Source organism: Triticum dicoccoides, chromosome 5A (assembly GCF_002162155.2).
Source record: "Triticum dicoccoides isolate Atlit2015 ecotype Zavitan chromosome 5A, WEW_v2.0, whole genome shotgun sequence".
Classification (NCBI taxonomy): Eukaryota; Viridiplantae; Streptophyta; class Magnoliopsida; order Poales; family Poaceae; genus Triticum; species Triticum dicoccoides.
Window position 1 is genome coordinate 16,405,151 of NC_041388.1, and position 10,519 is coordinate 16,415,669.

The following is a 10,519-nucleotide window of genomic DNA, read 5'->3' on the forward strand; positions in this document are numbered from 1 at the left end:
GAGAGAGAGAGAATTTTTTTTGTTCTTTTTAATTTTAACTAGTTAATTAGTTTAACAAAAACGGTAAAATAACTTAACAAAAAACGTATAACCGTAAAATTTGATAACCGTATAACCGTAAAATAACTTAACAAAAACGGTAAAATAACTTAACAAAAAACGTATAACCGTAAAATAACTTAATTAACAAAAAACGTATAACTTAACAAATAACCGTAAAATTTGATAATTAACAAAAAAAAACGTATATACAGAGAGGGGGCGGCGAGGGGGGCGGCGATGCGCGCGGTGTTTTTTTTAGGGATCGAGAGGGGGCGGCGAGGGTTATACATGTGTGTTGTCCTCGCCTCCCTCTCCGTGACGCCGTCGTCTGCCGCCCCGTCTCGCGCTCTACCGCGACACCCTCTCCCACCCCTTCCTCGCCCCCTCCTTTTGCCACCGCCCTTTCGCCACCGCCACCGCCACCGCCCTCCTTCTTCACTTAATTAATTTGTTTTTACTACATGTTTTCAGGACTGACATAATGGCAGACGATAGAGCTGACCCGATTATGGACAACTATGATCCGGACGGTGAAGCACATATGTTCGGCATCATAAACGGCGATATTCTATATGTGCCGACCGGACAAGAAGAAGATGATATCTCTTCTTATCTGAACCTTGATGGTGAAGGGCGCCGTCAGCAAGATGATGCCGAACAAACGTCGATAAACGACGATCTTCAAATGGAAGTAGCAACCACCTCCGGCGCCGAGGTATATATATACATTGAGCCTCTGGTGATACAAACTAACTGATTTGAATAAATATGTGTGGACTAACGCGCGCGACTCTCTTTCTTATTTTAGCCCTCGGCCGGATCGTCGAAACAATCGAGTACGTCGTCAAAGCGTGGCGCAACCAAGACGATGAAACAAGGAGAAACATGCACCATCGAGGTTGTCGACAGTGCAACCGGACGGCCGCTGGAGCCCCGCAAGAACGCCACCAAGTTTGTCAACCAATGCGGAGCCATTGTTAGAGACAACGTCTCGATCACCGTCCAGGAGTGGAATAAGCCAAAGAAGGCACGAATTGCTGGTTTCACTTTTGTCGATAAGAGAACAAAAAAAGATTGCTTCAAGAAGCTTATGGAACATTTCGTTCTACCTCCGGAATACAACAAACTCGATGAGGAGGGTAACAAGATTGAGGAAAACAAGGAGAGGAGGAGGCTAGTCAAACAGTTCGCTCTTCATAAGATGGCCGACGCATTCCGGAAATTCAAGCAAAATCTAGCCCATGACTTTGTCAAGCAGAACAAGACTCCGGATTTCAAAGGACAATATGAGAAACTGAAACATGATTGGCCAGAATTTGTGAAGCAAAAGAAATCGGAGCAGTTCATTCAAATATCGGAAAAAATAAGGAAAATGCGGCTAAGAAGGAGTACAATCATATTATGGGGCCAGGAGGGTATCGCCTTTGGGAGCCTAGGTGGGAGAAGATGGAGAAGGCGCGAGGAATCCGTCCAGGTACGGAGGGATGGGACCCAAGGGCCAAAAGCTGGTGGTACGGGCATGGGGGAACGCTGAACCCGGAGACAGGGGAGTGTGTTTACCGGGGCAAAATAATTAAACCCACCCAAGCCCTTATTGACGCAATGAGGGATGCTCAAGAGGGGAAGATCAAGTTCAACAGAGAGAACGACGCGCTGACAAAAGCCCTCGGGAATCCTGAACACGGAGGACGTGTACGAGGCATGGGGCACATTCCGTGGAAAATAGGGTTCCCCCAGAACGATGACCCGTACGGTTACAGAAGCCGGAAGAGAAAGATGGATCGAGAAGCAGATGTTGTGGCACGGTTGGCATCGGAAATGGATGTGATGAAGAAAACCGTGAGTGTACTAGTAGCCGAAAGAGATGCAGCTCGGGCGCAGCATGAAGATCATCCAACGGATCTCAGAAGCCAGCAGCGGAGAAGCAGTGTGGCTTCCACGGAGGCCCCACCGGCTGGTGCAGATGCACCGACGATCGAAATTACTGCACCGGAGCCTCTGGTGGTCGAAATTACTGCACCGGAGCCTCTGGTGGTCGAAATTACTGCACCGGAGCCTCCTCGCTACCCCGTGGACGATATAAAGGAGATGAAAGAATGTCATCTGTATTATCCTATCGGGAACATGTCCATGAAGGTAGCCATCGGCAGTGCTTTACCATGTTTACCTGGAGCACTCCACCACAACAACCCCATTCAAGATGGCTATGCTCGTGTCACGGTGGAGGACATAGTCCAAGGGTTTGAGGACCTGGAGATTGACATTGCTACACCTGAAGGGGAGAAAAGACTTGGAGATGTCAAGCGCCATTTCATTCTATGGCAAAAGAAGTTTATCAAGTTTCCAGGCTAGGCACCAAGGACAACAAGTCCACCCCCCTACGGTGGTGGCGGTTCACCTACACCTCCGTCACGTCAGCCGACGCCCCCCAGTCCACAACGTCCGGTGGGTGATCAGACGCCGCCCCCCAGTCCTCGTCCGGCGGGTGATCAGACGCCGCCCCCCAATCCACCTCCGGCAAAGAAGCAGAAGCAGTCCTGGATTATTAACCCGGACCCTTATGTACCTAAGACCACAAAGGTACCGGAGCCATCACTGAAGCCTCTCCCCACAAGGCCTTGGGAACGTAGTGCCGAGGAAACTGCCGCGGCCGCGGCTGCTGATCATGAGAAATGGAAGGCGGACTGCAAGAAGAAAAGAGAGCCCGAGCCCAAGCCAGTATTTTCTGATGAGCAAAAGAAGTGGGCTAAGTCATTTTTGAGCACACCGTCCCAAGCCGCGAAGAATCTGCCTGACGACTATGCACGTGAACTTCGTAGGCAGGCACTCATGTTGAAGGAGAAGAAAGAGCGGGCGGAGAACCAGGAGAACAAAGCCTTGGAGGAGGCCGAGAAAACGGAATTAGAAAGTAAAAAAAGCGGGAAACGAGTTGCCCAGCTCGGGGAACAAAGTAAACAATCGATTGCCCCGCTTATAGTGAAAGCCGCCGGTCCGGATGACCCCGATATCATAGCAGCTGCGGCAGCACATGGATTGACTGTAACGAGTGCCAGAGAACAAGCGGCCAACTTAGGTATTACTCTTCGTGAACTGTTAGGCCTTGATGAGGCGCCAGTGAAGGAGGTAGTAATTACATATGTGAAAAATGGGCCTCTCGTCGAGCCTGCGCAGGAAGAGGATCTACCTCCACAAATGAAAGGTCTGCTGAAATGGTACAAGGGTTACATAAAAAATAAAAACGCCAAAGAATATATCGATCGGCCTATTTCGTTCATTTTCTAATATCAAGTAACTAATAACTCTCTTGTTCATTTAATTTTCTTTGCCACTTAGGGTTTGGAGACGGTTCGTAGATACAAAGGTCGGTGAATTCAAAAAAGAGCTAGAATTCAAAAGGTCAAAGGCTAAGAATGGTGAGGATATTCAGCCAGCGGGGACCAATCTATGTGCATACTATGTCTGTGAGATGATCCGGAGATACACCTCTGAGCGGGTTCCGAGTGATACCAATGCTCAGAGGAATAACCTCCGGATGATGCTTAGTCCAGAAGCTCGCTTCCGACCACTTCAAGAGGAACTAGCTGGATGGTTCAGGAGGGAAGTCCTCCATCCTAAAGGAGAACACCATTACGAGGATGTAGAACTTTATATGCATTAAATTATGTATGGAAACTTGTTCAAAATTGTATATGGTCATCCGATGATATTGAATATATATTGTATATTCCTCTTGAATTCTTTTTGGTTCTAATTTCAAATTTGTTTGAAATTGTACATTCATATGCATGTATGTAGTACCGTAGAATATGTGAAACTCCTTCAAAATTAAAATAAAGCACAAAAGAAATAAAACAATACAAATTAAACAGAAAACAGGTTTAGGGGGGGCTAAAACCCTAAACCTGCGGCGGCCTTTAGTCGCGGTTGGCCAGAAGAACCGCGACTAAAGGTCCTCCGCCCCGACGGCCGCCTGGCGCCCACGTGGACGGGCCTTTAGTCGCGGTTCTTAAGCAACCGCGACTGAAGGGTGGGGCATTTAGTCGCGCCCGTTCGGTCGCGGTTGCGCAACCGCGACTAATGGCAGTTGCGAACCGCGACCAAAGGCCCTCTTTCCACCAGTGATGGATCCGTGAACTCGACTTGGCAAAAAGATCTAAGTATATATTATCTAATGTATCCTCCAGTCTGATCGTGCCTGCCACCTTCGTTACCGATCCCTTAGACTAGCCACAGTGGGAGTAACTTCAGCAGTAAGATCAAATCCAACTCTTGCTTATGTGACAATGTGTTATGCGAAGAGATGTAGTCTCAGTAACTTAGCTAGCTACTGTAACATCACATATCCCGATGCAATATGAGTCTATAACTTAATAAATGAATCACCACACTTATGTTACCACCCACTATGAAAATGGTAACATAGCCTAAAGATATGTGTATGTTATTCTCCATTGTGACTAGTCTTGTGGTTGTTCCCTCTCTCTCATTCCCACTCACATCCGCTACCAACTCCTTATCTCTCTTGTATACTTACTCTCATTTCATCTCAACATCGATGCACTTCTACCTGTCTTAGTGTCTGAGCTCAGGGCCTGTCCTTCAGATACATTAGTAGCGTCGCGATTCTGCTCATTGTGATGCTTCTCCGTCAATTGCACACTTTGGTCCGTGACACATGGCAAGGCAAGGCAAGTACCTAGCTTCATGCATGGAATGAGCTTTTACCTTCTCCAAAATGGTGTCCGTGACACATTTGACATGGTTCACTCCCACTTCTTTTATAGCAAAAAAGGAAAGAGAAAAGGATAAGTATCATATGGCCAGTGGAGTTCGATGTGTTCCCACAAGAGGTGGGGGCCTAGATATCATCAACACCAAAATAAATAACTCGTGCCAAAAGGCACGAGAAAGTGTTGATTATATGTGCTGTACATATATGTGTATTGAACCCACTTCCTAGTTGCCTTGTATAGTTGAGGTTGCGATCCACTCCTATACATTATATATACGTGTGTTTGCATCTGAGAAATACAACACGTAATTCCTATATCATACGTGGTATCAGTTTTTGGGTTTTAACCCTAGTGCAGCCGCCGCTGTACACCTCCTCTGTGCCGCCGCCGCCGCCCGCGTGCCTCCCGCACCGGCTGCCGCTCCTTCCTCTCCCTGCCACACGCTACTCCTACCGCCTGCCACCCCCGCCCGCACGCACTTCCCCAGCCGCCCGCAGCCGAACCCACCACCCGATCACCCACACCCGATCGCCCACATAGCCTCGCCAGCCACTGCTGCCACCTGCATCGCCCGCCAGCCGCATCGCCCGCCTGCCCGTTGCCGAACCCGGCGGATTCCTCGAAGCCGCAGCTGCCGCCGAGCCGCCTCACCCTTGGAATGCCGTCCTTCACGTCATCTGCGTCCACCAATTCTAACCCGTTCGCCGACGCCAACCCTCCCGACGTCAACGGCATCCACAATTTGAACATCTACGATCGGGTGTCGGTTCGTCTCTCTCAGGCGGACTCCTCCTAATACACGTGGAAGACATACTTCTCCCTCGTGTTCCAGGAGTATCATCTTGTTGATCACGTGGACGACACCGTCGACTCCAGCCTTCTCCCTGAGTTTCATGACTGGTCCACCATCGACACCACGATCATTTAGTGGTTCTTCCTCACCATCTCGCCGGACCTCTTTCAGACGGTCGTGCAGGACGGTGACCATGCATGCACCGTGTGGACCAAGCTAAATGGGCTCTTCACCGACAACCAACTCCAACGTCGCGTTTTTTTGCACCAAGAGTTTTTTGGGTGCCACCAGGAAAACTCCTCCGTCGACGACTATTGTCGCGCCTTAAAACCCTCGTTGATGAGCTCCGCGACATTGGAGCGAAGATCGATAATGACCTCCTCCTCAGCACGCTCATCGCCGGGCTCAACGAGGACTTCGACAACAACGTGGCGAACGTCACCCTCATCCCCAACCTGTCCTTCGTCCAGTTCATTGCGTACCTCCGCTTGGGGCAGCGGCGGATGAAGAACGTGAAGGCGCGGGCCATCCACACCACCCTGGCTGCCGGCACCACCCGTGGTGGGACCCCGATGCCTCTCACCGCCCCAGCGCCCCAGCAGCAGCCGCGCCACCAGGCGCCTTATCCGGCCCCGCTGCCGCCGTACCTGGCGACCCAGCAGCCGGGGCTCCTCCCGCTGCCGTACGGCCCGCCCGCGCCTCTTGCCGACCCCGTCACCAACAACAGTAGCAGCTCCAGGTGCCGCCCCCATGGGCTTCCAGCTACAACCCCTGGACTTGCTCGTCCATGCGTACACCATGCCGGTTCCATGGGCTCCTACACTGAAGCTTCCCGTGCCGCGCCCACCGGCACACCAGGCGTACTATCTGGCTCTGCAGCCCTATGGAGGGTACCCACCGCCGTAGCTGAGCGGTGGCTACGGTATCGCTATGGCGCCGCCGTCCCCCTCACCGGCCCTGCTGCTGGCGCCTTGGGATCCGGCGCTCCTCGCCGCGCTGCCCACCGCTCGTATTGCCGAACAACTACACTGGAGGCGATAATTGGTACATGAACACCGGGGCCACGGCTCACATGTTTGCTCATCCTGATAATCTTGCCTCCTTCACTCACATCACCGCCGACCGCCGCATCAATGTCGGCGACGGTTCCACACTTCCCATCACACACGTCGGGCAAACTCCTTTTCCTTCTATCTCCATGCCTATATCTTTGTCTAACATACTTGTGCCTCCTCATCTTATTAAGAATCTTATTTCCGTTTGTTGTTTAAATCATGAAATCCTGTCACTGTTGAATTTGACGAGCTTGGTTTTTGTGTTAAGGACGCTCAAACCAGGATGGTACTCCACCAATGTGACAACCCCGACGAGTGCATTCGCCTTCATCCACCACCACCGCACCGGTTGTTCTCTCCGCTGGTGTCGATCCCTGGCACACTCGTTTGGGTCATCTCAACCCCGTCACACTTCCTCATATTGTTAGGAGTTTCAGTTTTAGTTGTAATAAGATAGAGGACCACACTTGTCATGCCTGTCGTGTCAGCAAACATGTTCGCCTCCCGTTTAATAACTCCACCACCATTGCTTCTTTTCCCTTTCAGTTGATTCATAGGGATGTGTGGACCTCTCCGGTTCCTAGTAATTCGGGCTTTTTATATCATCTAATTATTCTTAATGATTATTCTCATTATGTGTGGACTTTTCCATTGCGAAGAAAGTCGGATGCCCTCTCCACTTTGATGGCATTTTACTCCTATCTCAGCACGCAGTTTGATCGTCCCATCCTTGCTCTTCAGACTGACAATGGAAAAGAGTTCGACAACCTTGCTTTCCGCACTTTTCTATCGCATCATGGCACAAGCTTTCGTCTCACATGCCCGTACACTTCACAGAAGAAACGGTCGAGCCGAAAGCGTCCTTCACACTGTGAATGACTGCGTTCGCACGCTCCTGTTTCATGCTAACGTGTCGCCTCGCTTTTGGCCGGACGCACTCGCTACTGCATCCCTTCTTCTTAACCTTCGACCCTGCCGCCCACGGTGGAACTATGCACCTCACCATCTTCACTTTGGTATGCCCCCGTCTTATGATGGCTTGCGTATTTTTGGGTGCCTTTTCTATCTTAGCACTGCCGACACTGCTCCTCACAAATTTGCACCACATTCTGTCGCTTGCATCTTCATCGGGTACCCCTCTAACTCCAAGGAATATCGGTGCTACGATCCCGTCTCCCACGGTTTGTTAACTTCCCGGCAGGTTTACTTTGATGAGCATGCGTTTTCATTTCAACAGTTACCCTCGGCTGTTCCTCCCGCCGCCGATGACGCGGGCTCTTTGATGCCTCTCCCAAGGCGCTCGCGCGCCGTCCTTGGCCTGCCCCTCTAGCCCCGGCGCTCGCGCCAGCGGCTTCCCCTCCGGCGGACGTGGCCCCTCTGGCTGCAGCCCCCGCGCCCCCCTCGACGCCCTCGGCCCCCTTGGCGCCCGCGGCCCCGTCGGCTCCCGCGGCTTCTGTGGCCCCCTTGGCGCCCGCGGCACCGCCGGCTCCCGCGACCCTCTTGGCACCCGCGGACCCGCCAGCTCTCGCGGCTTCCGTGGCCCCCTTGGCGCACGCGGCCACCTCGGCGCCCGGGGCCATGGCGCCCCCGACGCCCTCGTCATCGGCCCCAGCTGCGGCCGACTCTCCCATGGCCGGTCCAGCCACCCGCATCTGTGCGGGCATTTTTCACCCGAACTCGCGCTACGCCTCAGATGACTACGTCCATGCGGCATACACCTCTACACCATCGCCGTTTCCGTTCTCCGTTCGAGCCGCTCTTCGTGACCCGCTCTAGATGGCTGTGATGCTAGAGGAGTTTGACGCCTTGCTGCGCAACCGAACGTGGCAGCTTGTTCCCCGTCCCCGGCACGCGAACGTGATTACCGGGAAGTGGGTCTTCAAACACAAGCTCCGTCTTGATGGTACCCTTGATCTCTATAAAGCACGCGAGGTTGTTCGTGGCTTCCGACAGCGTGCTGGCATCGACTTCACCGACACCTTCGCTCCGGTCGTCAAGCCCGGCACGATATGCATGGTTGTTCACCTTGCGGTCTCTCGTGCTTGGCCTGTGCACTAGATGGACGTCTCAAACGCCTTCCTCCATGGTCACCTCGAGGAGCAGGTCTTCTGCCAGCAGCCCATCGGATTTGTTAATCCGGTGCTTCCCGACCACGTGTGCCTGCTTTCACGGTCCTTGTATGGACTCAAGCAGGCTCCGCGCGCTTGGTACCAGCGCATCGCATCGTTTCTACACCAGCTTCGGTTTCGCTCCACCCACTCGAACGCATAGCTCGCTTTGACTGCGGGGGGTGTTGAGTGTATGTGTTGTGCATATCTATGTACTGGGCCCACCTCCTAGTTGCCTTTTATAGTTGAGGTCGTGGTCCACTCATGTATATCATATATACGTGTGTTTGCACCTGAGGAATACAACACGTAATTCTCACATCATACAGAATGTACTGGCATATTGCCATCTGGGATCGGCTAACCTGTTGCAATGCGATCAATCTTCCAAGGTAATTGCCAAGGTTAACCGGCTCTTTTGCTTGCGTGCCAAGCATGGGATAGGGAATGGGTAGGCAACCTATTTTTGGCTTAACTATTGTCTCGGGATAGGCCCTTATCGCCTAGTTTCCCCTGTCTCCTTGCCCCCGTGGATGTTGAAAATGTGAAAGTGAGGGACCCATGATTGCATGATAGGTGGGCACGATCCTGAGGAGCTGCTTTAGTGGAATGGTCTTGTTGCTCTGCTTGCAACTTGGAATTCGAGGATTCCATGTCTTGGGATATAGAGCAATCTAGACAGTTCTCCACTGGATTGCCCAATAAGGGCCATTTTCAAGAAGGTTGTTGCTTGTGGAGTTTTTGATATCTCAAAGGCTAGGCTTGCTCAAAAATTAAAATTTATTCTGGCAATTGAGCAGGGGATGGCTTCTAAGTAGTGACAACATTCTTAAATGGCACGTGGTAGAGATAAAATGACCCATGTGTGGGGAACAGGGGAACATGGATCACATTTTTTTCCGCTGCATTATGGCATGCTTTTATTTAGAATGCCCTCTGAGAAGTAACGAGTTGCATATGTACACCTGCTTGCTTCCCTGAATGAACCGGGGTAGTCCAAGGTAAACAACTGTTGCGACTATAGATAGGCTTGCATGGCTTGAATTTGTGGCCTTAATTAGCCTGGGTTATTTGGCTCATTAGGAATAAGGCAAATAGCGGGGGCGTTTTACTTAGCATCTGGCTGATGGTCATTATATATTTTTTCTCATAGTTTGGAAGGCTGCCGAGCATGACAGAGGCATTGCCATGGCTTGATCGTCTCATCACAAACATCCGACATCGAACAACAGCACGTCTGAAGTTGTCTGGAGGATGCTATGGCACCCGTCGGCTAGAGGCTAGGAGGGTTTCATGCTCTCGATCATCTATTCCATAGTAGGCTTTGGAGTGTTTTGTCAATTCCATGATCCTTTTAGTCTTGCATCAAATCTATGGCCATTGCTTTTTTTTCATCTTTTAACCTTGTCATGTTCTCATTCATAAGGCCTGACAATGGCCTCTTTTCTAAACAAATGAGGGTCGAATGGGAGGCTCCAGTGCTGGCAAGCTTAGGCAATATATGCACCGTTACTTCCTCTGGAAAACTACTGGAAAACTACAAGTCACATGGGGGCACGCCCACTCCCTCTAAACCCTCACATACACTTTACCAAGATTTGTACCCCTCCTTCCTTCAATAAAGGCGATAAGGTCTATGCCACCGGCAAACTATGGATGCATGTGCTAGGCTATCTTCTGCCTCCTGGTCCCCCTAGTGTTCATCGACATTTATGTACGCACCAATGCACAGCTCGGCCTCACCCATAGACCGACGCCAGAGCCTTTTTCTTCCCCGAGCGACCCTAC